Below are 7,599 nucleotides of genomic sequence, written 5' to 3' on the forward strand. Positions count from 1 at the left end.
CACAAGCTAGCTGGTTACCAGAGCTACAACTAGAACGTGGGTCTCGTGACCTGTGGCTCGGGCTCTTGCCGCTGTACAAAGCGTGTCATCTCAGACCTTTCTTCTGTGTTAGTGACTGCCTCATCTGGAGGAACCACAAAAACCCATGATTAGGTTTATCAATTCAAGTCACGATTAGAATTTTTTGCACGTGCTTAATTAACTTTCTTATGGGACGTATCTATAAAACATACATATATGAAGCACTTTTAAGATAAAACATGATGCACTTTCCTCTTTGTGGAGAATTGGCCATCATTTCCTCCAGGGATGTGAAAAACATTAAAAAAATTATATTTATGACAAGAGAGCAAATTAAGATGTGTTAAGAAGAATGTAGTAGCTATTCATTTAAATGTTTATGGTTTCTTGATGTTTTGTGTTATTATTCATAAAACCGGTGTTGCGTTTGCTGCTGTTGCTCTTTTTATATTTTCAGTTGTTGCAGAATTCAGCCTGTTATAAAGCTGCAGAACTGTACCATGTTTTTATTTTCCTTTTGAGCACATGTTAACAAACTAAGCTTCATAATAGAGTGATGTAATAATGCAGAACATTTGTGTCGTGGATATGTATTGAAGTTTGTCCTGTTTGTATAAAGATATGTCTTTTATTGTAGATGTTTAGACTCTAAACTACCACGGAAATGTTGGAATAGTTTGCTATATATAAGATAAAAAGCATCCTTCGAAATGGAGCTTGCTTTGTGCTTTAGAAATAATGCATTGAACTATTTTGCAGTATACTATTTAAAATCTAAATTCTCTTGCTTTGCTGCCTTTTTAAAAAGGTGTGAAATTTCAAATATTGCTAGAGCTATTTTCCTGAAATACATTTGCAGAATAAGGCTGCTTTGTAATCAAGGAATATTTTTGATTGAAGAAAGTGACTGTACTGTGTCAAAAGTAAACTTATTTTATTATATAGTTTATTTCTTAAAAACTCTATTTATACCTTACCGTGGAGTCCATGACTACACTGAACTTGGTTGTCCATAATTCTTCCTGTTAAATATAAAACCCTGTAAGTTAGTAGCAGTAATGCCAACACTGACTTTATTTTGAGGTCAGAGAACCAATTGTTCTCATATTTAGATTAGGATTATTAAATCCATGTAATGTGTATGTTTACGTATACTATGCATAAAAATTAGGTGTTTTCATTTGTGTTTTGCTTATGTCATTCAAAGTTCATGCCTTGAGCATTAATAAAAAGGGAAGCTGTTTTGGTTTGGAGTGGCATGTTGTCGCTGACGCTGCCTGCAACTCTTCTCTTCCCAGGTACTCAGAGTACATATGCTTTGTAGTTCACTTTTTTTCTTCTTACAGTAATGACTTGGATTTGTCCCGTCCTTACCCTATAGCAGTGGTCTCCAACCTTTTTGGCACCAGGGACCGGTTTCGTGGAAGACAGTTTTTCCACGGACCGGCGTGGGGGGATGGTTTCGGGATGATTCAAGCACATTACATTTATCGTGCACTTTATTTCTATTATTATTACACTGTAATATATAATGAAATAATTATACAGCTCACTGCAATGTAGAATTAGTGGGAGCCCTGAGCTTGTTTTCACTTGCCACTCACTGATAGGGTTTCGATTTGAGTCTGCAAGGAATTGACTTACTGTGGTCTCTGTGCAGTCAAACCTCTCTGCTAATGATAATCTGTATCTGCAGCCGCTCCCCAGCACTTGCATCACAGCCTCAGCTCCACCCCAGATCATCAGGCACTAGATTCGCATAAGGAGCACGTAACCTAGATCCCTCACATGTGCAGTTCACAATAGGGTTCGCGCTCCTATGAGACTCTAATGCCACCGCTGATCTGACAGGAGGCTGAGCTCAGGCGGTAATGTGAGCTGGCCCGCCGCTCACCTCCTGCCGTGCGGCCCAGGGGTTGGGGACCCTTGTCCTATAGAGAGTCTTAAAAAGTACCATGCTTCTACTCAGCAAATGAAGTTATGTTTTTAGCTACTCTCCGATTATATTGTTTTGATGGACAGAGAGCCATTTAAGAAAAGAATGTATTTCTGTGGTTTTCTAAAATTGCTTAATTATCTTTTATACCAGTGGGATTTCATTTGTTTATTTAGGGTTAGATAGAAAACCTTGAGTTTATAGATTTCAAAATATATGTAAATAAGTATCTACATTCTACTAAAAGGCTTTGTTTCTATATTTCCAGGTAATTTGATGGGAGTATTTTTTAAGTGCTTAAAAGTGTTGATACAGACATTTGTGGAATCTGAGCTGAGGCATTGTAATCTTGGTGAGACCCTTGCACTGTCCTCTCCCGAACTCCTTATCCCCTCTCATGTGTTATTTTTCTGCTTAGCATTTACCACCCTTGGTCATGCTACAACTTTTTGCTCATTACTTGTCCTGTCCCTCACTGGATTGAGGGATGGGTTTTGACTGTTTTGTTCATCATTTCATCCCTAACACCTGGAATAACACTTGGCATCTACTGCGTGCTCGGGAAACATTTGTTAAATGAACAGAGGCAGTGGAGGCCGTTGATGGTTTAAAGTAGAGGGGGTGTTGTCTCGCCAGCTTCAGCGAGGTGGGCTTGAGAGACCAGGCCGTGGGACGGGTAAATTTTGCTGGGTAGGGGAGGACAAAGGACAAGAAAGGTTTGAGTCATGGTAGCCCAACTTTACCCCAAAATAGTGACATTGAAGGAGATAGAAGGATGTTGGGTGTCAGGGGTAGAAAAGGGGGCAGGAAAGACACAGTGGGGTCACCTAACTGCCTATCTATTGTCCCTGGGGCTGGTTTTGAATTTCTATTGTGATATGATGATAATTTAGGGAACACAGTAACATGTGTGGTCTAACACAGAGAGGATGAACTGGAGCTCACCCAGGTGTGCACAAACAGCATTGGTTTCTGGTGCCAAGCATTTTTGTTTCAGAGTTTTATTTTGGACCTGCCTATTTAGGCTATGTGATAATAGTTTTTGAGCCACGTTGACTGAGGCTAGAGACCTAATGCGTTAGGAATCATTCTTAGTTAAGAAACAGATCTAGTAATTTTAACCGTTCACTGGATATTTGTTATCTAAATGATTGACTCAGAGACATATAATATGTATCACCACATGGCAAGCAAGTAGGAGAATTTATTTTTTATTTTTCTTCATGCCCTTTGCTTCACTATACTTATTTGTAATACAAACATAGTAGGTAATACAAAACTCACATCACATATATTTTTAGTAATTGTTTAGTAATATCCCTTGGTACATAGGCCCTTATTTACAAACAGTGTCACATAAGCTGCTTGAATATACAACAGACATTCTTAGTGGAGCCTGTGTGTGGGCTGAACAAGTTAAGTAGTTCATGTTAAGATGTTCTTACCAGCAGAATATGATGCCTTTGCGTAGGCAAAAAGAATTTTTTCTAGCAAAATTTTTGCCAATGCTCCTTTTTACAGAAGGGAAAAAGAAGTTCATGGGGAGGAATTAGAGTAGGTGGGCACATGTTACTGACAACAATATATTTTCATTATGCGTGGTAGAAATGAAACTTCTTTTCTGCTTGTAGCCTTTTCCCTTGACGAGAAAGGCACCAAGCAGTGTGGGGAACCTTTTTCCTCTCGACCCTTTAGAATATCTTACAGCGAACAGAATTTTCACGATAAAGCAGCAGCAGGTCTCATCATTTTTCAGTTCAAATAGGGAAGTGTGGTCGTGGTGCTGCAGCAGGGCAGTAAGTTCTGAGTTATGTTAGTAAAGACACTCTAGGTGTTTAAATTGAGACTATTAGCTTAAAACATAACCTGTCCCTAGTGATCACTGCTGTCATTTGACAAATGATCATAAATATGGTTTTAATTTCAGCTCTAAAACCCTAAATGAACCCAGGTGTCAAGTTTGTTGCTCCTGTAGATACGCAGGTCCTTAAACTCAGGCACACCTTGTATGCCTCTGTCCTCAGAGGAACTGGTCTTAGGATTGGATGTTTAGTCGGAGTTGTTTTAATTGGATAAATGAAATTAAATAGGGAGTATCAGGAAGCTACTTGCGCTGAACTGAATTTGAATTTTAAGCATTCCTAAAGTTTAGGAAGTTTAAATATCCAGATGCTGTGTTCTCCTTGACCTGTGTTGATCTCATAGAGGTTAAGTTCTTTCAACTCCAGCCTGATAGAGGTGTTACTCAAAGTACCCTTACCTTCTTGAAGACTGGACTAACTATTTTTCACATAACAAATCAAATCAGACTGACATGGAAATGAATCATGTTAAAATTACACGCACAGCTTCAAGCCATTCTTTTTCTTCTTTCTCTAATACGACTTCTGAGATTCAGCTTAAATCTCAGTCAACAGTGTTGTTGATGACATTGGCTGTCCCTGACAGTTCTTGTTATGGAGGATAGGTGTTACTACACAATATCTTTGGAAAAAAATCCTAAAATGGATTTTAAAATGAATTTTAATAGTCATAAAAGTCCCAGTTGATGACAGGGGAAAGTAGATTTTGTATTATACACAATAGAGAAGAGGATTAAAGTGAAAATTTTCAGTCTCCTTTATTGAACCTGCCAGTAAAAATGGATTTCTAATAAGAATTCCAGTAGATTATATGTATCAGTTAAAAATGTGGTGATTTTTCTCAAGCGATCTTTTCTCTTTCTTGAAGGGACTAGGGCTTAGGGAAGTAAGAAATAGCATGAGATTTCTTGAGGTCTCACTTCACACTCCCTGGGGTGTGACAGAGGAAACTTCAGTGTCATGTTCTGCTTTAGTTTCTTTTATAAAACATCACCAGCTGCTAACTGGTACATACATGAGGAAAAAGAATTTGTCTTTGATCTTGCTTTACTTCTTACTGAGAACTGTGAAGTACCGCATAAATATTATTTTGAAATAATGCAAAAATATTTAAACTGGTTTTTCTCCCCTCAACTGTTAGATGCACTAAAATGTAGACGGTTGCCTGCAGTTGTCACAATCTTCTCTTTTGGTGGGCATTTGGGTTGGCTATCTTTTGGGGATTCCCTACTACTAGATCCACTGTAACGCTATATAATTCGGAACAGGTTTCCAAAAATTGCCCTCCAGTGGCAGTGGGTGTGTCTCCACAAACCCGAAAAGAGGGATTCTCTCCAATCCAATGGTGACTGGGAGAGAAGACTCCTGTCGTTAGTGAATTCCTCATCATAATGGTTCCATGATGCTTGTTCAGAGATGCCTGACTCCACAGACACTGCCTGGTCTTGAACGTGTGGCTTATCCTGGGCTTTGTTACTCTGGGAATGAGCACTGACAGCAAGTGCATCAGATCTGTCATGGAGTATTAGGTGTGGTAAAAGATACGCTTCAAGTGATAAGTTGCATGCTTTTACTTTGCTAATAAGGTTGCCACTGTAGCAAATGTAATAAAAGAGAAGTAAGTGGTGCCACGGTGAGCGTGAAGGTCATTAAACAGACATGATTCTCATAGTCCTGTGTCAGCTTTGCTTCTTTCAGGAAACCACCCCAGATAGCAACTTCATTTTGCTATGTTAATGATTTTGTGATTTGTTAAAGAGATCTTTGAATAGAACAATAAACAGAGAACTGATGCTAAACTTCTTTCTGGTCTGCTTTTGTATATAAAGATTAAATATAATTTGGCTCACTGGGATTGTGCACTGAATTAATTGGCTTTGCCTCTGAATGAATTAAGGGTCAAACACACACACACACACACACGCACGCACGTGCGCACGCACACACCGGTCATGCCCTACCAACTGTGGGCCAGATGTTGGGATTTACCTTACACAGAGGTGAAGTCTTACAGAATCATAGACTTCAGAATCAAAGGGAGGGGGCCTCTGAGACCAAACTGCTCATGTTTTTAAATGAGAAAGTGAGAGTTTAACTTGCTCGGGTCACGTAGGTAGGTAATTGCTGTGTAATACCTACGCCCTTAACTCCTCAGTCTGCCTGCTGTTTCTCAGATAATTGATGAGTGCTAAACCATGCAACATATTATAACCATCTGAGGTTTTAATAGTCTGATAGTCATCTATACTGGCAAATAACCTCAAGATGTAAATGCTCTAGGGAGCGTTAATATACTAGTTGCTAAGGCTTAGTGAGTTCATTTAGTAAGACTGCCTTTCAGCTAACATCGGCTGAAAAGCACCTACCCAACGAGCCTTTGAGTGATGGCGGGATAACTAATTGTGAGCAATTGCTTTCAAGGAGGCAGTAGGCCTTAGCAGATGAACGGAGTGGGGCAACCGCTGGAGCACGTGTCAAGCAGAAGGATCTGAGGAATGGACAGCGGACGGCGCTGCTGGCAGACCCGGTACCTGCGGTTCTCGGTTACACGCTTGTTTACATTTACTGAACAGCCTAAGAGGGGAGAGTCATCGCTCTGGTGCTGTGGTTAGAGTCCGTGTTCCTCCCTGCCCCCCAACTCCGTGCCATATTCTTTTGTTGCACTGAGTTTTCAAATGTTCTAAAGCTGTTAAGCTAGGGCTAAAAATAGCTTTGTACTTGAGTGGTGCATTAAAACTTAAACACACCTACTCAGGATACCAAGTCAAAACAGAATCTTAATAGAAGCCTTACCAGTTGTTCTTGATAATTATCTTTTATTTTAGGGCATCTTGCGGAGGATTATGGGAATGCTGGTTTTTGTTTTGTATGTTCACACAACAGCATAGGGAACCATCTGCTGCAATGAAATTAGCAAAGTCAAGTTGTATGTTCTTTGGGGACCCATTTAGAAAGTCATTAGCTAAAGACAGATTGACAACACACTACATACATTTTATGAATCTTGTCATAGGAAGTCTGTTATTCAGAGTCGTCTAAATTCATAAGCATCATGTTTTAGGTCTACAAAGCTCATGTGAATTTTAATCCTACTATTACTGGAGAAAAATCTAGCAAAATAGCCTGATCCCTTAGAATTTCTTAGCGGTGTGCCATGTGAATTTGGATGTAAAAGCCTCATATTTTATGGACTAAAGTTAATCTGTGGTTACATAATATCTTACAGCTGTAGAGTTTACCAAGCACTATAATGGAGAGGCCAGAAATTTTTAAAAAAGAATTCATCCAATGGGTTAAATATCTTCCTTTGATGCTTATTTTTTAACACTAAGTGTGGTAGAGAGTCTGTATATTCTTCTTTTGCCCTGAAAGGACTTGGTTCTGGTAGGGTTCTTGCTACTGTCATTAAACAAGTGACAGGCAAAGCCAACGTGGCACAGAAGGGGAGCCGGGAGGGCCAGACGGGAGTGGTGGGGAGGGCAGGTGTGTAGAGACGCACGCTGACTGTTGAAATTCTCCCCACACCCAACCCAAATCACTTGGGAATTCAAGAGGTATGAGAGGGAGTGCTTGTGCTTTCACACAATTTATAATCTTCCTGAGGGGCAGTGAGAAAGGGAAGTTATTATCCTTATTTTGTACAATATATGGAGATGTTGAGGTATTGACAGGTCTGATAACCCATGGAGAGCCAGGACTCACATCCTAACGGGCTAGAGAATCTGGTCTTTCAACTACTAAGTATACTTACTCTTTCTAAAACATAAAGTTCATTCCTGC

The sequence above is a fragment of the Lipotes vexillifer genome, unplaced genomic scaffold (genome assembly GCF_000442215.2).
Source record: "Lipotes vexillifer unplaced genomic scaffold, Lipotes_vexillifer_v1.1 scaffold717, whole genome shotgun sequence".
In the NCBI taxonomy this organism is placed as follows: Eukaryota; Metazoa; Chordata; class Mammalia; order Artiodactyla; family Lipotidae; genus Lipotes; species Lipotes vexillifer.